Source organism: Nelumbo lutea, chromosome 2 (assembly GCF_056320005.1).
Source record: "Nelumbo lutea isolate HS-2025 chromosome 2, American lotus-T2T, whole genome shotgun sequence".
In the NCBI taxonomy this organism is placed as follows: domain Eukaryota; kingdom Viridiplantae; phylum Streptophyta; class Magnoliopsida; order Proteales; family Nelumbonaceae; genus Nelumbo; species Nelumbo lutea.
Window position 1 is genome coordinate 75874534 of NC_142685.1, and position 21830 is coordinate 75896363.

General features: G+C 35.5%; 1 pseudogene; it reads left to right on the top strand.

The window, feature by feature from the left end:
- Positions 1 to 2259: 2259 nt before the first annotated feature.
- LOC148871564 (small ribosomal subunit protein uS5y/uS5u/uS5v pseudogene) lies at positions 2260 to 2754 on the top strand (annotated as a pseudogene).
- The last annotated feature ends 19076 nt before the right edge of the window (positions 2755 to 21830 follow it).

Here is a 21830-nt window from a genome sequence, read left to right on the forward strand (position 1 = left end):
ATACAAGACAAGGGGTAACTCTTCTCCACCCACACATCATCCCCACAAATAATAGCTAAAGCAAGGAGGAGGTTAAAGTTACAAATCAACAACTCTCAAACCTTCCAACATTCCTCCAAAATAGTCTTGAGTCTCCATGGTGTGGCGGTCTTCCTCTTGAGGCACGAAATGACAAGGAGAGAGTCCCCTTTTATAGTGATTAGATGAACCCTATAATTTAAAGCAATGTTATGGTCTTTCCACACAACCCAAGCCTTAGCCAAGTTTATCGAGGTAATTATAATAAAATAAGCTTTAACCTCTAACACTTTGTTATATGCATCTGTAGCTACACAAACAATTGTGCAAGCTCTCCTTAAATTCATCTTTAGCACAAAAAGATCAATATTGATACTTTTTAAATGATTGCAATCCCAAAAGATTATTGGCTTGGGGTTCTAGTTTTTTTTTTTTTTTTTTTTTTTTGACATGTCAAACAATTTTGATTTATCCAAAACCTTTGGCACCAAAGATTTATAATTTTTTGTTCAATTACTTCTATGGTTTTACCTTATTTGGATACTCTAATAAATTTGCAGCCTTAGATTTTGAATCTTTCAATAAGTTGGAGTCTACAACAACAAAATGACCATAAAAGCCCTACGAACAATCCCATTCTTTCTAAAAAAGGCTATATTGCATGCAAGTACATGGTAAGCAGAAAAACACACTACAAATTTTCCAATTTTGGACCCATTTCGTCTTTCTTGTTGAGTAATGGACCAACTAGTGATTTTGGCTAGTTGGTGAAGAGATTAGAATCTTGATTAGGTTCCACTTGAGATCTCCAACAGAGATACAAGTAGAGGCTTTTGAAGTGAGAAACCCACAAATTAATCATATTAAGGATACATATTTCCAAGTCTTCATAGGAATTGGCTTTGTTATCAAATATTCTTCAGTTTGTTCATAAGTAATTGTCTTCTAAAAGATTGCATTATACTTGACTATGATTCTAAAAAACAAGGAGAAACAAAATTGTAACCCACTTCACAATACCTTCTATTTCATTTTCTTTCTTTATTTTGGATTTTTTAGAAGGTAAATGGAATTGTATCGTTGATATTAGAAAGTATTATACATAAAAGATGTACAATAGTACACAAGGAAGTATTTATATAGCCCAATAACAAAAAACTACTAAAGATGTTGACCTTTTTTTTTTTGTACAAGAATGCCCTACCCACATGGTCACACCCAATCTAGCTAGGCTGACTACTATCGTTCAATGCAGGAAAACATACTTAAAAGAACATTTTTACATACTTTAACATTGAACTTGAAGAAAATTTTAATTTGATCATATGATAATCGGGTGGGACGGGTTTAACGGGTTTGGGACAAGACGAGGTTAGGAAATTGGGAGGAGAATTTAAACGGGTTTAACAAGTTTGGAATCATGGGTACCTAGGTGGGTTTGGGAATGGATAGGGCAATTTGCATGGGAACCTTACCCAATGCCATTCCTAGGGTCATGGCTATGGTTTTTTGCCCCTATTTGGGACCACTTATTTTAAGTACTTGTGGGGACCTGTGCATGCACGAATTTTGTTAAGCAAAAATGAACCATGATGCTCAACTCTAACAAGTAATCAACAAGAAGTAGATAAGGTTTATTTAGTGTTAAGAATTTCAATTTATGAGAATTGGACGGGACATAAAACCATTGTAAAGCTATTTTCCATCAAAATAAGTTTTAAATAATAAATAGGGAAATTTGCATATTAGTATCCTATACTTTGGCCCAAGTCTAACTTTGGTCCCTGAGCTTCAGAATGCCATTCCAATCTAGTACTTAAACTTTCAAAATGTGCCAACTTAGTACCTACTGTTAACTAACTGTTAGTTATGTGTATCATGTGACATCATGTGTGACTTAAAACTTTTGAAAATGTCAAAATTACACTTCAAAAGAAAACATCGTTCATCATCTTCTTTAGGAAGAAGATGAAACAGAAGTGTAAGTTTTGGGTATTGAGTTTTGCAAGGGAATGGTAATACTCGCATTCTACAACATTGCAGCCCCTACATATCTTGTAGTAGCCATTCTCTCCCCTTAGGAATTCTTTATGATCTAGTACGGCTTGTCTTTCATGCAGAGGGGACAATAACCTTCAAAACCATATCCCACTAGAAGTACTCCATGTATAATTGCAAGAAAATTGCATTGATACCCACTACAAGAGGACCGCTTTTCACTAAATTTGCAGCAATTTAATCATGTCGGTCCAAAAATAGACCCATGCTAGTCAAAGAACTCAATTCAAAGGCCTTCATGGTTGTCGGTGATGGTAATGACCATGTCGAGCTCGGCATGAAATGTAGTAGAGAAGTTGCCATTGCCATTCATGGTGCCATTATCCTTGCAGAGTTGTCGGTGATTCCAGTCAGGAAGAGTTACTGGGGGAACAAGATTGGGAAGCCTCACACTATGATGTGCAACGTTACTGGTAAGTGTTGTTCTATTACAATGCAGATGGTGCCAACTCCTCGTGGTGCTAGAATCATTGCTGCTAGGGTTCCAAAGAAAGTTCTACAGTTTGCTGGAATTGAAGATGTCTTTGCATCATTTCACGAATCCATGAAAACACTAGGCAATTTCATTAAGGCAACATTTGAATGTCTCCTAAAGTCCTATGAGTTCCTAACACCTGATTTCTAGAGGAAGAGACTCGCTTCACAAAATCCCCATTCCAGGAGTACATAGATCTATAGGACAATCCTACAAAGATCCTCATTGTTGAGGTCACTAGTAGGTTAGGTTAGTTAAAATTTTAGCAAGAGGAGTTAGGTATTTTTTTAGTCTTGGTAGGTATTCTAGACATGAAATATCTATTTTGAAAGAACAAACAAATAGGTTTTAAGAGTGTAAACACCCAATTTTTGCTCGATCCCTTTACCATACTTTTTCGTACCCTCCTTTTAGACCCCAAAACTTGGAATCACAACTAGATCAAATTAAGACTTTACAAAGCCAAAAAACTCCCTCTTTTGACAATCCATAGGACAAATGAAAACCTCAAAACCAACACCGACGTCTAATCAAATATGGCCTACAAATTTAAGAAACTATAAATTAGTCACACATCTACCATTCATCAAGCCAACTTCCTTTCTAATGGCTCTGATCCAATACATACATTGCCTCAAGATCATTAGGATACAATCAACTAATGAATCCCACTATAAGTATACAATGATCAACCTCAAAAGTGTCCAAATTCCATTCTAACGATCATGCACAACTAAATTTAGAAAACCTAGAATAACCTTTTCTTTCTCAGATTAAAACCATCCACTTGACTTCTCACCATAACCTGTGCATATCCACCAAATTTTAGCTCAAAATTTTCCTATTTGACCCACTATCAAACCTATATCCTATTTCAGTAAATCTTATTAATTAGAACTTATCATCCATCTTTCCAACTTCATTTGACCAATCACACATAATCATTGTGTTTGGAAACCCAAAAAGCCCTAGCACATCAAATTTCATAACCAAATTCATCCATTTGATTGTTAAAAAAGTAAGATTCCATTTTAGACTGTCATGTTAATTGATAAACCATTGACCCAAACCAAATCTATCAATCCACACCTCTGATCAAAGATTCATCACCTTCATCAGATTTAGGATGTTCAAAAATGCCTATCCACCAATTTTCATCCCAAAATTCCCACATTTGACCCTTCACCAAGCAAAGATTCGATTTCAACAAATCACGTTGATCCAAAAACCCTAGCACATAAAATTTCATGACTTGATCTGCCCGTTTGACCAATATACTATGAAAGTGTCATTTCGACGCACAAGATTGAATTGCCACCTCATCTGTCCTAATATGAAACCTCAAAAGTGTGATGGCTAGTGTTAAATCCATTCTTGACCTATTCAAACAATTGGACCTGTGAAGTTGAGCCTAATAGACCCAAAAATCCCCAAAACCTAAAGATACCCCCATTTAAAACTAAGAAAAGATAAAAACCACTTTTAAAAGTTCATTGAATTTACATTTTCTTGCCATTGTCAGGCTCAAATACGGGACTGCAACATTCAACATGCCCCAAGCTCCCATTGGATGCACAAAACTCGTGAAAACCACCCCCAAAATGAAGAAAACCTTTCACCAAAAAAGAAAGCTTGACTGGACACCATTTCCTTTAAAAAATCTTTACCCATTTTATGAAAATGTTGTCTTTAAGTCCAAGCTTTATGATTGGGTGAATTTCAAAACTCTTCCCCTCTTCTTCTCTATAAATACAAACCTAACTTGAACTAGAGAAAAAAAACTAAGGGGGAATTTCAAAAGAACTTTGGGTGGGGATCTGAAGAGGAGAGATTTTAGAAGCACTCACAACCTTCATAAAACTTCTATTCACGAGAAACCCCAGATATCTGAATTGTAAACTTCAAAATTGTAGAGAACACTGATGTTGGCCCCATTGTAGTGATCCCCACTGTGTTCATAGGACAACATGTGTAGTTATTTGTTCCAGTTATAATAGTGTCAGTTTGAGTCAATTTGTTAATTCAGTTGTTATTTATTTCAGCTTTTATTTATTTTATTTATTATGTAAGTACTAAGGGCAGATGTGTCCTTTCTATTATGTACTAAACATAACCTATAAATAATAAGAAAGTTGAGGCGGCAAATCAGTAAGAATCTGTCCTTCCTTTCAACCACTTGTGTTCTCCTGTTTCTCTTCTATTCTCTCTCCTTTTCTCTCATTTTCTTCTGTTTTGTAAACCTAAAACCTATTAGGATTCAAGACTGATTACAGTCTTGATCTTCTACTTGGTATCAGAGTCTATCTAGGGCATCTCATGTGTGTCTAGTCTAGTCGACCACATGAGGACTAGCTAGGGCTGGAAGCTTTGAAAAAGTATTCGGTGGATGAATCTTGGAGATTACTAGGAGAGGTTCGCAACAGTTGAAGACTTGCCGCAGCTTGCAGAAAGTTGGTAGTCAGGAAGAAGCAGCGAAGGTAGCCCTAGAAGACAATAAACCGAGGTACATAAATAAGTTTTTTTATTGAGTTTCAGAGACTGCAATTAGTCGAGATAGGTTGGACCTATCTAGAAGTAGGGGTCGAACTGTGTTCAAGTTTGTTTCTAGGGTTTGACTTGGCAAACTGTGTTTAAGTCTGTTTCTAGGGTTTGACTGTTGGGCCGAACCCCTTCCCTCTCAAAGGTGATTAGTTTTTAGGGTTTCATATTGCCCTATGACAAGTCCCACTTGTGCGGACTGCTTGGAGAGTGCAGCTGAGCACTTATTTCAGACCCACAGTTGAAACCCTAATTTTGCTCTCGCAGTAGTGGGCCCCATAGTAGTGATTTTAGAAAATAACATATCAGATTGACAGGCTGCCTGGTACTGTGCATGCTGATTGATTTCAGATCAGATTTGAGTTGATTCCTTGCCTATATTGTGATAGGCGATTGATTTTTGATTAGATTTGGGTTGGTTTCAGATCAGATTTGGGATCAGATCAGATTTTAGATTAGATCATATTTGTGTTGGTTTCGGATCAGTTTTCAGACCTGCTTGTTTGACTCTGTTTTTTGGTATAATGACTCTAACAATTTGTAGCCACTGAATCTTGATCAAAGATGGAGTTTAAGGGTTAGGGAGAAAGTAGTTTTGGAAACCACAGTTATGGTAGTGTATCTGAAACCGGGTTTCAGATTACAACTATGAGATTTGATGGGTCAAATTATTTGGAGTGGGCTCAATCAGCCATGATGGTTATTGCAGGAAGGGGAAAACTAGGTTACCTCTTGGGAGATGTGAAAGAACCTTCCAAGGAAGATCCAACATACACCAAGTTGGTTCAAGAGAACTATTTGGTTATGGCGTGGCTGTGTAATTCTATGCAGCCACATATCAACCGAAATTACTTGTGGACAAAGACAGCCAAAGAGATATGGGATTTTGTGAAAGAAACCTATTCTCGACCCCTTAATGTTGCCAGAGCCTATGAACTGAAATGTGAGGTGAACAACCTTAAACAAGGAGAGAAGCTAGTCTTTGTCTACTTCTCTACCTTGAAATTCTTGTGGCATGAGATTGACCATCTAGAGATCCTTGAGTGGGAGAGTCCCAAAGATGCACAAACTCACATAAAGCAAGTTGAGACGAATAGGGTATTTGAGTTTCTGGTTGGTTTGAATCCAGAATATGACATTGTGCGACAACAGATATTGACAAGAGATAATGTGACCCTTTCTCAAGCATACTCCCTAATACATAGTGAAGAGACCAGGAGGAAAGTCATGATGCAGCCTTAGCCCTCTTTCCCAACCTTGACAGCTATTAAACCTAAGCCAGAGGGTGACTCAGAAAGGGATCAAAAGAATGAAGATAAACGGGATCTGGTATGTGAACATTGCAAGAAACCCAAGCACACAAAAGATACTTGTTGGAAGCTACATCCTCACTTGGTCCTAGCAAAACTAAGAAATAAGAAGGGTAATGCTCATGTGGCCATGAACACTGATTCAACATCTTCATCAGGCACATCCCTGACCGATGTGTTTTTTCAGGATTTGGAGACGAGGAAGGTGATTGGGACTGGCTGTGAGATGAATGGGATCTATCTGCTTGGAGAGAGTTCTCGTTGGAAGGAGTCAATGGATAAGAAGCCTTTTGTTTCCCAGTCTGTGAATTCGGTTATGCTTTGGCAAAACTGATTAGGTCATTTGTCTTTTAAGTCTTTGAAGAGTCAGTTTCCTGCTTTATTTGAGTCTGTTGAGTTATCAAAGTTGAGGTGTGAGAGTTGTGAGTTTGCCAAACATTGTAGAACCTCTTATTCTTTAAGTAATAAAAATAGTAATTCCTCTTTTGATATTGTGCATACTGATGTTTGGGGGCCATATCATATCTCTTCTATGGGTGGGTACATATATTTTCTACTATTTGTTGATGACCATACCCATTTTTCTTGGGTCTATTTTATGCGTTCTCGGGATGAGGTTCTTGCTCTGACCCAAAACTTTCATCAGATGGTTCTCACTCAGTTTGGGACCAAAATCAAAGTCCTTAAATCTGATAATGCAAAGGAATACTTTGCTCAACCATTAACCTCCTACCTTCTTAGCCATGGAGTTATTCACCAGAGCACTTGCCCTTATACACCACAGCAGAACGATGTTGCCGAAAGGAAGAATATGCATATCTTGGAGGTGGTTAGAAGCATTATGTTTACCTCTAATGTACCTATTCGCTTCTGAGGTGATGCTATCCTCACGGCAGTTTATCTCATTAATCGAATTCCTTCCCAGGTTCTTGATATGAGAACCCCCTTTTCCCTTCTATACCTAGACGAGGAGTTGTTCATTGTTCCCCTTAAAACCTTTGGTTGTACCTATTTCGTTCAGCTTCTCGAGCCTCATCATTTCAAGTTTGAACCTAAGGCCTCCAAATGCATTTTTCTTGGTTATGCACAAACTCAAAAGGGTTATTGTTGCTATGATATGGTTTTAGGAAAATGGTTTGTCTCCATGGATGCCACCTTCTTTGAGGAGACACCCTATTATCCTAGGGTTTCTCCTTAGGGGGAGAGTAGTGAGAGTGGGGCTGTTTTGAGTTTCTTTCCTTAGGGGGAGAGCAGTGAGAGCGGAAGTGGGGCTGTTTTGAGTGGGACTGTTCCTTTACCTATTCCACTGGATAATGAAGGTTGTAGTGGTGAGGGCGGTCAGAGGGAGCCGGAGTTGAGAGTCTATCATAGGCGATGCAGGCAGGTTGATCCTAGTCATCGGCAGTCCCGGTCAACTCCAGTTCCTTCCGCGGCTCCAGATCCAGAGCCTACTGAGATACCTCTTACTGTTGCCACTTCCCCTCTTGTGGATGACCTTGATCTCCCTATTGCCATTCGCAAAGGAAAACGACATTGCACCACCTCTACAGCTCACAACATCTCACAGTTTTTATCCTATGATCGTTTATCTCCATCTTACCGGTCCTATCTCACTTCCATTGTCGATGTCCCTATTCCGAGAACAGTGCAAGAAGCCTTATCAGTTCCAGAATGGAAAGATGCAATGCAAGTCAAAATGGATGCCCTGTTGAAGAATAATACTTGGGCACTGGTTGACCCACCAAAAGGAAAGAAAACCAGTGGGATGCAGATGGGTGTTCACTGTGAAGCATAATGCTGATGGCTCTATTGAAAGGCACAAAGCCTAGCTGGTTGCAAAGGGGTTCACTCAGAGTTATGGTATAGACTACTTGGAGACCTTTGCCCCAGTAGCCAAGATGACCACCATTCAAGTTCTGTTATCCCTTGCAGCAAATCATTCTTGGCCCCTGTTTCAGATGGATGTTAAAAATGCATTTTCTGAATGGAGACTTACAGGAAGAGGTTTACATGCAGTTGCCTCCTGGATTCTATGATACAAAGATAGGTAAGAAGGTTTGCCGACTGAACAAGGCATTGTATGGTTTGAAACAATCACCTAGAGCCTGGTTTGATAGGTTCAGATTAGCCCTTAGAAAGTTTGGTTATGTACAGGCCCAGTCATATCATACACTATTCATCAAAAAGGTAGAGTCCTCTCTGACACTACTTGCAATATATGTTGATGATTTTGTAGTGACAGGAAATGGCAGTCATGAGATTGAGTCCCTCAAACAGCTCCTTCATCAAGAGTTTGAGGTGAAAGATCTTGGTGCACTATGGTACTTTTCAGGTATTGAGGTTGCTAGATCCAAGCAGGGGATTTTTATCTCTCAGAGAAAATATGTTCTAGATCTGTTGGCGGGAACTGGAAAGTTGGGTGTTAAGCCGGCTGATACACCCATCGAACAAAATCACAAGATTAGTGCAGAGGGCGGGGAGCTTCTTGAAGACAAAGTTATGTTCCAATGGTTGGTTGGGAAGCTCCTATATCTTTACCTCACTCGGCCAGATATAATCACATGAGGGTGGAAGTTTATACAGATGCCGATTGGGCTGGGAGTGTTGATGACAGAAGGTCTACCTCCGGATATTGTGCCCTTGTGAGTGGTAACCTTGTCTCTTGTTGGAGTAAGAAGCAGAGTGTTGTTTCCTGCTCTAGTGCTGAAGCGGAATACAAGTCAATGGCTAATGGAGTGGCTGAAATCTTGTGGCTGAGGCACTATTTGAAGAGTTGGGTATTGACTATGAAAAGCCCTTAATGTTGTATTGTGATAATCAGGCAGCTATTAATATAGCCCACAACCCAGTGTAGCATGACAGAACTAAACATATCGAAGTTGATCGACATTTTGTGCGAGAAAGGGTCACATCACAAGAATGTGTCTTCCGTACATCACATCTAATATGCAGCTCGCGGATATCCTCACCAAGGCTGTACCAAGGAAGAAGTTAGAGACAGACCTATCCAAGTTGGGAATGATAGATATCTACTCCCAACTTGAGGGGGTGTAGAGAATACTGATGTGGGCCCCACTATGTTCGTAGGACAACATGTGTAATTATTTGTTCCAGTTATAGTAGTGTCAATTTGTTAATTCAGTTGTTATTTATTTCAGCTTTTATTTACTTTATTTATTATGTAAGTACTAAGGGCAGATGTGTCATTTCCATTATGTACTAAACAGAACCTATAAATAATAAGAAAGTGGTGGCGGCAGATCAATAAGAATCTGTCATTCCTTTTAACCACTTGTGTTCTCCTGTTTCTCTTCTATTCTCTCTCCTTTTCTCTCATTTTCTTCTGTTTTGTAAACCTAAAACCTATTAGGATTCAAGACTGATTACAGTCTTGATCTTTTACTAAAACCACCATCTATGTTTTAGATCTGAAATTTTCTCGAAATCTCTAATCATTCATCCATATCAAACATCTATTAAGCCCGTTCAACTACTCTTTTGATCAGTTTGATTGCTAGAATATTGTTATCAAGGTTACATACGAGAGTTAAGCCTCTCACCTTATCCATAGCTCGAGTTTGTGCTTTTTGTGTTGCTTGAAGTTCTGAAACATTGGAGAATCATTGTTCTTGACTTCTTCAAAACTGAGAATAGAGGTGGAGAGGCAGGGGTCTTAAGGAAGTCAGTACTTAAGAATTGATAACATCACCTCAAAATCAGTCTTAGGAGAAGTTAAGAGCATGTTTCTCTAAATTTCAGAAATTTCAATAACCATTTCTGTTGTATTTCACATGAAATAGAGCCTAGAAAATTCCTGTATTGGGCTGATACAACACCTTAGAGAGAGGGGTGCCTAACGCCTTCCCTCTCCCAATCCCTCCGGATTTAGAATCTCTTAGTTGTGTATCTTTTTTTGTAGAGAATGGAGTCACTATCAAAGCCATTAAATCAAATTTTTGAATCTAGAATGATGGCCCATTTCCTCTAAAAAATGGGTGGTGACTCCATTCCTTTGAGCCAACCATGAGCTTTTCGGAGCTCACAAAGAGTTTATTAAGTTGAAAAGTATTTTTTCTTTCTTCTGTTTAAAAATGTTGAATTGACATTTACCATCATGATCTACATGGTTGTATTGAAAGAGCAAACAAATAGGCGTTAAGAGTTTATTAAGTTGAGAAGTACTTTTTTCTTTTGTTTAAGAATTTTGAATCGACATTTACCATCATAATCTACATGGTTGTATTTGTTTCATATTTTCAATCAAGTGCTCAATGGACCTAGAACCTATGTTGGAGCATGTTAAAAGTAGTCAAATACATGTTAAAAGTACTACAACCTTGAACCTATTTCAAAAAAACACATCCCATAACCAACTTTTAAAGAATTAGGAGAGATGTAATAGTGCATGTATTGATCCTCAATCAAGTGATCAATGGACCTTGAAATGGAGGGCTGATGGGAAGTTTTTGGTTAAATCCTTCGCAAATGGTTTAAGAATTAGAAGAGATTCAGGTTTTCCATCTAATCAATTTAAATGTCTTGAAATGTTGATCCATTGTATTGTTGCTTGGTTAGCTTATTGGTTATCCATCCTGCCTGAGTATAGTAATTAGAACATATTAATCTTTTGTGTTTGGACATGTGTTGCATTAATTTCTGAGTCTTCATTTTACTATGTTTTGTTTTATTTAGAATCATGGAGTAGAGTCAAGGCAAGTGTTGGAATCAGTGGTGTGCTTTCTTATGCTGTAACTTATTATTATTAGCATTAGATTTGAGATATTTCTACTACTCTTTTACATGTCTATGTTTGCATGATTTTGTCCTTGAAATTTCTTCTTGAATATATTAAGTTTTGTATAAGATATATTACTTATTGGCTATGATTCTCAACAAGCTGTAATGAATTATCTACTTTTGTTCTCTAATTTTTTTTTTCTATTGAGATTTTAGGAATAAGTAGTACCTTGTACCACTACATCAACTGGAGATTTTACCATTGAACTAAGCAATGGCCCCTAAAAGCTATCCAATGAACATATTTACAAAATACTGTGTCTGAGTACTGATCATATGCAAAACAACTCAAAAGTCAAATTTTAAACATGAATTTTTCATTTGATGCAAGTTTTATGGACATGATTTCTAATATGAGGGGTCATCTAGGAAGCTTTCCTATCTGGATATGCTTTCTAACCAATAATATATTTAATGTGTTTTGTCTAAGAAAAATGTTTTTCAATCATTTTATGGGCTTGATTTTCTTGAAATAATAACAAAAAAAAAAAAACTCATATTGAAGAACACCTCCTTAATATAATCTTCTTCAACTATTATTCTAATCCTCTTGAAAAGTCATACAAATTTTTCTAGGTTTTCCACATGAGTAAAGAACAAAACCCAACCATAGTTTTGGATGAGCCACACTAAGTTTGCCACAGGACCCATACTAAGTTTCATCCAAAGGTGGTAAGCATCATGAATTAGAGGTGGCATTGAAATTGGCATCTCTCCTAATTCTTTATAAGTTGGTTATGGGATGTGTTTTTCTGAAATAGGTTCAAGGTTGTAGTACTTTAAACATGTATTTGACTATTTTTAACATGCTCCAACATAGGCCTTTGATTTCTTGTTTTGTTAAGAATTCTCATTCAACTAAAGCAAAGACTAAGAATGGCAACGAGGTGGGTTTAGGGCAGAGCACCCCCTCCCCGTCCTAGTGGCAGGATGGGTTCAGAGTGGGGAACACTCCCCCTCAAGGACAGGGAATCCCCAAATTTTCCCTACCCCAAGGCAATCACCTAATCTAATTTATAAATATTTTACAAATAAGATTATGACAATTTGAGGGTATTTTAAGAATTGGATTGTGACAATTTGGCATATTTATAAATGCACATATGAGAACCTAGGATTTTAAGAATTTAGGAAAACTAAGAAATATTTTAAAAAATCAATATTAAATCTATAGATAGTTTACTAATTTACTATTGGGTTTGGGGAATTATATGCAAACTCTGTCCCCACCTTGTCTCCAATTCGAGGCAAAAATATTTTCCCTACCCTTGCCCCATCCCCGTTTACGATTAGGGAAATACTTTTGTATAAAAAATGTGTTTGTTCTCATATTCTACATCAACACATGCAAAAGGAGGGTAGCCACTATACTCTCCTTCCATATAAATGCAATTGATATTTAAGGCATGTTCAATGTGTTTTTGAAAATCAGTCGATTAAAGAAGTGCCTTGTTATGGAATTCACAAATTTTGCAACCGGTAGAAGACACTATGGATCAATAGTGTTGTTGTGATGCTTTCCCTCGACATCCTTAGCCCCTTGGATGACAACTAAAAGTAACCTTGCTCCACTCAAGGCTTCATCTTCACAAACCATCTTAGACAAGGCTAATCTGACTAATCTAGTTGATGGTCTAGAGGATTGAAGGATATAAGAATGCAGCAATTTGGACTTGTCCAAACAACCCTTAATTTTCCAGCTTAGAGCTAGATTATCTAAACAATAGACTTGAGTAAGTATTGTGGTTCTAGAGTAATGATGACATGTAATTTCTTCATGCCTTGTACATGCATGTTCTCTTGTAGGGTGGTTTGATGGGTTGATGATGTTGATATCAAATTATGCAATTTGTTCTTGGAATGTCCTTTTAGCAAATTGACAAAAAATAGTGGTTTTCCTTTGCTAGATGGAGATATCATATAAGATTTAGTTTGGGGTTTTTTCTAGTACTAAGGACAACCAATAAGGTCTTATTTGGATGTTGTTGGAGTATATTCTATATGCTCTCTTATCATTGTTAAAATCAATCGTAAATCCAAAGTCTAATGTAGCTCAAAAATTGATGAAAATTTGTTCTATTAGCCTAAATTTTTTATATGGGTAGTCATTAATTAGCACCCAATAGACTGCTAGGCCTTCTTATGTCTCCTCAAGATCCTGACTCTAGCTGGCAGCATGCCCCATGGATTGGTTGGAACTCACTTTGGACTTAGCTCAAGTCAAGTTGACAGGCTTCCTGATCCAAATCCAATTAGAAATTTGGCTTTAGTACAAGTAAAACCTCAAATCAAAAGATGACAACCCATGTTTCAGTCACCTATGGGTTAAGCTTGGTCTATTTTTATCTTCATGAAGAAACAAGCCTCTCATATCATGTCTATAAGATAGTTCAATGTTCAAATGCTATTAGGTTAATAAAAATTTGTAAATGGATCTTTGTTTGCAAAATATACGTACTAACTGAACTATTAGTAATCATAGAGGCTAAACAACCTTGCATTCATAGAATAAATCTCCATCCATTTTGGATGCCAACTTTCTATCCTGAAACAAATTAGCTCATTTGTCAGCTAATGATTGGGATGATGTTGCCCTTTTGGTCGGATGCAGAGCTCGGATCATCTCTTCTACTACTGGTGCTTGCCAACTCATGCTCTACTTAATTAAGGAATTTGAACATTCTCTTTTGAGCTAAGAAACTCATAATTTAGTAAGATATTGTTGTATTGTTGGAAGACCTATTGTCCACCCAAAAGGAACCATATTATCATACTAATAGATTATATACTCACTTTTGCCTAGATTAGATTCCAAATGAAATGAATAATATGAATAGGAGTAAATCTGTTACCATGAGATACCAGCTTCTAACAATCAAAGGATTGATCACGGATAAGAGAAACTGGGAAAAAAATAAAATTAAATGCAAGGACTTTAAACAGATAGAAATGCCCCTATGGGAAAATTTTTAGCTTAACCTGACAATAGGTTGTTTACTAAGTCATTCGAGAAGTGATTAGATCTTTTGAAACAAATGGGTAAAAATTATATTGTTCCAGACCATCTATCATTCTGAACATAGAAAAGATGAAAAGAATGCTTACTACATGATATTGAATAAAGGAATTCGACTTAGTTATGTAATTAGATGAGCTTTAAGCTATTACTCCCCATGTAGTGTAGGAGGAAAATTCCTCTAAGCTATTCCTCTGGCAACCCCTCCAATCAAAGGAATTATTTATGTTTTTCAACAAAATAAAAGAAATTAAAATGAGTTGCCTCCTTGTCATAACTCATAAGTGTTTCATACTTCATTCAAGTGCAGTAAACTTGTTTATTATCTTCTTATATATAACTTTTACATCAGTATATGGAAGTCATGGAGGACATTCATATACTTCTTCAAGAGGCTTGGTCTATTTCTTATACACATCATTCAAAACTATCTGTACTTACCTAACAAATACAATGGGTTAACAATCGCTGGAGACTTCTCTTTCATGTTTCTTGTTCATTTATGATTTCAATGATAATATTCTTGCATTTGATTACTATTTTATGAGAACCTTATTGGTAATCTTGTCATCATTTATGCATCCATTTGATGAAATAGCTTGCAAACCAATTTCCACAAATATTTTTTTCTCTCCTTTAGAAAATGTTCTTGAAAAAGAACTTAAACAAACATTTAAAACAATTGACCATATGTATTTCAGGTTGCAGTTATGACTCCACCTATTGAGACTCCAAACAAGGCAACTAGATCAACCCAACAGCTGCATCCTCCTCTCAACGAAAGGATACTCTCATCCATGTCTAGGAGGGCAGTTACTACACACCCCTGGCATGATCTTGAGATAGGTACATGATTTAAATGCTACATGACATCATTTGATAATTGTTCAATCAATCTTTATTTGTTAAATTCTATTTTAAGCATGGTATTCAAAATCAAACATGGAATTCTTAGTGCTTAATATTTCAATTATCTGTGCCAATATAATGAGATCACAACTTATTGTATTGTATCTTTGGATTCAGGACCTGGAGCACCAAAAATTTTTAACTGTGTAAGGATACCATACTTGATTGATTGGTATTTGAAACTTGGGTTTCATGATGACATGTGATTAATATCCATGTATTGCAATTCCTATAATAAAGGCTATCTTCCCTTGTAAAAAATGTTAAACAATGCAATCTTCTTATATGTATTGATATAAAAGGTTTTAATTTTCTATTAAGTTTTCACCGAGGGGTCAAAATTTTGAGTTTTATGGTGGATGAGGTTCATTTTGCTTATTGGATTTTACTAAAGAAACTTCCAACTCTTCTAGGTGGTTAAAATAGGAAAAGGGAGTAAGGTGAAATATGAACTAGACAAAAAAACTAGCATGATCAAGGTAACCAAGGAACCCATAATCTATCATATTTATTAGTTGACATCCCCTTCATATTCATAAAGGGTTTCATTTGCAGGTCGATCGTATACTTTATTCATCAATTTTATATTCCCATAACTATGGTTTCATCCCACGTACACTCTATGAGGACAATTATCCAATGGATGTTTTGATCCTCATGCAGGTATATGCAAGTGTCTATATTGAAACCCTACTTACAATAGTATATTTGAATGATAGTAATGCAATAAGATTTGAAAGTTGAATTCTTGCACAAGTATGTAGGAAATGCTTGATATCAAGTTTTCTAAGTTTTGAAAACTCAAGAAATGTTAAAACTTCTTCTTGAGCAATAAAATTTGGATTTGTATCTCAATTCAACTCGATTAAGCATTTTCTGGATTGCATGGAGCCAGCTACATGAATCTTGTTTTTTTTTTCTTTGATAAATTATACATGAATCTTGTTTTACCATTCACCCTCAATGCCATATCCATCGAAGATTTGGATCTTGTTTTCAGGGAGCCTAACACCTAAATGTGAGAGAGGGAGGGGGAGAACCATGGTCCGGAACATGATTTAGACCCATGGTCCAAACCCATGGTTCAAAACTATGGGCCAGATCCATGGTTCAAAACTATGGTCCAGACCCATGGTTCAGACCCATGTAATGTTTAATTTTAGACAATTGATCCAATACATCCAAACAATAATCTTTCACCAATAGACCCATGGATGTCATATGATGCATTTGAAGATTTTACTAACCAGTTTTGTCCCATTAAGCACAAAACAATTTAATTTTTCTGATCGATACACAAAACAATTTAATTAGGTATATTTCTTTTGTTATGTTTTTTTTTTTCCTTTAACAAAAAAAACAATAGTTCACAAATATGGCAAAGTGGGATCCTTGGGAAAGTTGCATGCATATCAAAATTAATGTTGAAAAAGGTCCTACAAAAGAAGGAAATTCAATTTGATCAAAAGTTAATGTTGTTAAATCTTCTTCATAACACTAATGTTAATCTGAGCTAAACAATCTATCAATTAGGCTATTAATGACCAAAAATAACTAAAGAATAAAATAAGCTCATTTATAGTTTTGTGGTTAAAACATAGAATTAAATCAAGAAAATACAATCAAGTCCCTTTCTGGTTCAACACCTAATACAATTTTCAAAATATTGCTTCTGCATGCGCATAGAGTGTCTTCATATCTTAACTCTTAAGTTAGCTATTTGGAGATAAGGCAACAACCAAATGGCTACAAAAAGATAACCATGTTTTATAAAAAGACAACAAAATGCATTTAAAGGTCCTCACTTGCCATAAAATGTTGACTAGTGAAGTGCAGTCCAACAATTCACATCATGGAAATTGATACTAATAACACCTGCAACTACTGTTGGTGCTATGACCCAATCATAACCAAGAGCAGTTGCTAAATGCAACACACCTTGCCCTTCCTTATCTAATACACTAGGACAGTTTTCATCTTCAATTACGTTGTAAAGAAGGCATGCATGCAACTTCTTTTTCAGTAACTTTAACAAACTAATTTTATTGCTTATATGAGTTTTCTCACCAACATTGCTGGTGAGAATAGTTGGGTGACTGGAACATCCCATAAATCAACTTGGGTTTTAGCTTGCCCAGTTTTTAGCACTTGCTTTGTGAGATCAAAAGGAAAAAATTCCTACTGAAGTGTACTTGATGCTAAAGAAGGGGAATTAAGATCTGAAATTTTGAATTAGGGAACAAAGCACACAACTTTAAAACTAAGACAAACCTGCTAGGACACTCAAATATAGAATCTAATTCTCAATGCAACTCTAAATACCTAATAATAATCCTATTAAATCTAAACAAATTCCAAAATAATCTAAAAAAGACTTAAGTCCACTCAAACCACTCTAACATTGTAATCCAGTTTTACAATGAGAACCTATACGTAGTTACCACTTTAAGTTCTCATGGTTGTTCTCTGTACTCAACATGGGATATATATTTTACTGTACTTCTTCCTTTTATTCTAATTAATTTGTTTTCAATGTACCATTTAGGTTGAGTCTGGGAAGAGTACAAATACAAATTTGTATGGTGCAAAACCTTTTTTGTTTTATATACTCTTTAGCTGAAGCAAGTCCATCTGTCCATGCTCCCTTGCAGCCTATAAATTCTTAAATGGTTGTTCTCTAGGAGATATTTTCTTTCTTTAATTTCTATCATAGGGATAAAACTCAAAATCATGCTTCAAATTTCATGAACAAGACCCCATACTAAGACAGAGGAACATAGCAAACCCAAAAATGATGACATTTCTGGAAACCTAGTTTACGTATGTTCCAACTCAAAATGTTTTGGGTATATAATACAAGGAACTGCAATTGCCCCTTAAAATGATGACATTTACATGGTGCCATGAAATAATAAGAAATAAAGAACTCCAATTCTACATGAACTATTATTTTTGAAATCTGGAAATCACCTCAAATTTAACACTTGGAAAAAATAAAACTGTAAAAGAAGATCATTGTTAGGGTTGTGATTCAAATTCACTAAACCTATTACATCATTAAATGTGATTACTACCAATGTATGTTTTATACCTACTATTGGCTTAACTGTCATAAAAAAATTCAAATAGATTAACTAGAAAGAATCAATATAAACAAAAGTTAAGAAATCATTAACATTCAGCTAAATAAGTTTCAAAACCATCTACAATGAACATAGAAAGGGAAAGAGAGAGTCTCACATGTTAATGTCAATATCTGGTTGTCTATTTGGTGCTGATAAAGCGAAGATCGAGATCACCCTTTGGTTACCGTTCAGTTCTGAGAAAATCCAGACCAAGGTCATTCTCTGGTTGTGAGAAAGTCGAGATTGAGATCACTCTCTGGTTTCTGTTCAGTTGTGAGAAAATCCAACTGAGGTTATTCTCTGGTTGTGAGAAAGTCAAGAGAGAGAGAGAGAGCGAGACAGAGAGGATGAGACACAGAGAGCGGGAGAAAAATGAAAGAGTGAGCGAATGAGTGAGACAAAGAGAGCGATAAAAAAATGAGAGAGAGTGTGTGTGTGTGTGTGTGTGTGTGCAAGCGGGCGAGCGAGCAAGACAGAGAGGGTGAGAGATAAAGAAAGTGAGAGAAATCAATGCTTAGGGATTTATGTGGGGAAGGAGAAGAGGAAATTTGGTGCTACCTCTTAAACAGTGGCAATCGACAATGTTTTTAGGCGATAATTTTAAACGTATGCCGCTATATATTAGTATTATTAGCGGTAACTGTCCTATAGCCACTTCTTGAATTGCCGCTAAAAGTGTAATTTTTTGTAGTGTGATGAGTGTTTGTGGTTGAATATCTCTTTAGAGGATTCCAACAACCACCCTCATATCTCTTTAAGGTGGTATTTGGTGTTGCAATTTTCTATGTAAGTCTAGCATTTTTTGTATCTAGCATCTACTAAATAATATTTCCTATTTAAAGTGATAATTGTTAACAAAAAAATTAGTTATAATGATAAAATCAGTTGCTAAAGTATCAAAATAGATTAAATAACAATATAAGTTACCTTTTGGGATATGAAGTTTACATTCTCTTCATAGAGAATCTTAGAGGATTGTGACATCTATGGTGGAATCATTCCATTCAGCCAGTACATACTTGAATTTTAAATCAAAAGTGATTGTAACCATTACATTTTGAGTTGTTTTTCCCTTTATACCACGAAACTTGCCTTATTCTTCAACAAACACTTTGCATGGCATATAAGTGTCATCAATTTCACCTATGTAGTCTTACATTTAACTAAATTGTGTCACATATTTTGCCCATAGGGGGTTTGTGGAAATATAATAATTACTAAATTATCAAAACATTCCTTAAAATATAGTATAACTTTAAGGGCCCTTTCTAATCTCAATGGGTACTCATATGGTTGTACAACTAATAAAGGGTATAATTTAAGTACACCATGTAAGGCTTTGTGAAAATATTGACTTACCGTTTCTTGTGAATGCACGAAGGTAATATGTATAACATTATTTCTTTCATTATGCCCTATAGTGTGCAAAAACATTGCAATTTGTTTTTTAACAAACAAATTAATGGTTGACTAAAATCCATAATGCGATAAGCAAGTGACACAATGAATTAAAGCATAGCTTTTTCATTCAAACTTGCAAGAGATGAAATGTCTCACTATTAAATATGTTGTTACGAAAAATTTCCTTCCCCGAGATCTTAACGTCTTGTACCTTTTGACTTATAGATAATGTATAGTATCTGGCCATAACAACCATTGCAACAAAATCCATCATGGCACTAATGGCCCCATTGATTCATCTATGCTTGGCCACAATTTCGTGTAGTACCATCATGTTTGGTGGACAAAACAAAATTATGTCATGAAACAAGTTCCATTATAAGATAATACAAAAAAATTATTGGAAACATTTAACGGTTCCTTTTATCTATGTTTGACTAGGAACATCAGGTCATAGAAGCAAAGTCCCATCTAAAATAAAAGTTGAATTTCATAGTGGGACTAAGGACATTATTGTTACCTTTTTTATTCCAAAAAATATACATACTAATTCATAACAACAAAATTATATGTCTTTGATTAATTTGAACTTGTGGATTAAAGATCCAAACACATTAGACTTAGTTAAGGTACCTTGAATTAATAGGATGAGAGTGGGTCCAACTACAATAAAGAACCATTCTAGTTGGTCCCATCTATTAAAAGCAAGGAGAAGTTCTTTAAGTTGATGATACAAGGAAGAAGTTGACTAGCTTATTGAAAAAGGGGATATACTTGGTTTTGACACATTAAATCTATTTATAATATGTGCAATTTTGAAGAGTACACTGACAATGGTGTTGATGAGCCATTTAATAATAATCCTTTTTAGGGTTCACTATTGATAGAAGAACTTAATTTTGGAGGTCTTAGTGGGCATTGGACTTTCTTTTGTTATCATCCACAAGATGCTTCATGAGTAGTAAGGGACAACAGTGGGTAGTAGCCCTTCTATCCTCCTAACACTAAGTAGAAAGGGTGTTGACCCTTTCTAGCCTCTTAACACCAAGTGAGAAGGTAGTGGCCCTTTCTAGCCTTTTAAACTTTCATTAACATGGAATTTGGCCTAAATTTCTTTATTTTGCTTTTACTGGAACTTCCTAACATCATATACCCCAATTCCATAAAAACCTATCTACCTTTGGTTTCATTGAGTACTTCTTAGAGACAACTAGTATTTTATACTTTTTTTTTTTTGCTTCAAAGACCTATATTCTCTTTAGTTAAGTTTAACTTGTGCAATAATTCTTAGTTTTTTTTATGTACCTTGCACTTTATATGGAGAAATATTTTAACATCTAAAAGAAGGCACACATACTCAAATAAATATAAAAGAATTACTCCTTATTGGGTGTTATTTACCCAAAATGATTTTATCTTCATAATTTTAGTAATGGTATCTCAAACTAAATCGTCTACTTAACAAACAAAAAAGTTATTAAAATGCTATACTCTTTGTATTTATTGTTATGATGACCCTTTAGTAGTGTGGACTTTCTTCTTTTACATTTCCATTTATTTTTTTCCATTGAAGTGGGGTGAAAGACAAAAGGCAAACTGTAATTGTTAAGTTATTACTTATAAAAAATTTGCTATTTCAAGGTATGTGCAAAAGATATGTTAAGAATAAACTCCACATTTGTGATTACCCTACATAGGCAACACAATCTATAAGCTTCTGAACTTAGAAATAAACATTCCATAATTCTAACACATGTGGCAAGTATATAGCCCCTACCCCACTGAACACAACAATTCAAATTGATTGTTCACCACCGCATTTAATTAAATAAATAAATAATTAATTAAAGAAGTAAACATTTCCTCGTTTTAAAATGTTTAAATGATATCTCCTATTAGGTGTACTATGAAATGAGACATTTTGAAACAACAAACTTATAATAATAAGAAAACATAAACATAAACTATTCTAGATACTAATTAACATGGGTTTCAACAAGTTTAATAGGGATTTGTCAAAAAAAAAGTTTAATAGGGGATTCAACTTCTTTAATTGAGGATTCAACAAGTTTATAAGAGGTTTCAACTAGTTTAACAAGGGATTCCACAAGTTTAACAGGGGATTCAATGAGTTTAACAATGAATTTCAACAAGTTTAATAAGGGATTCAACTAACTTAACAT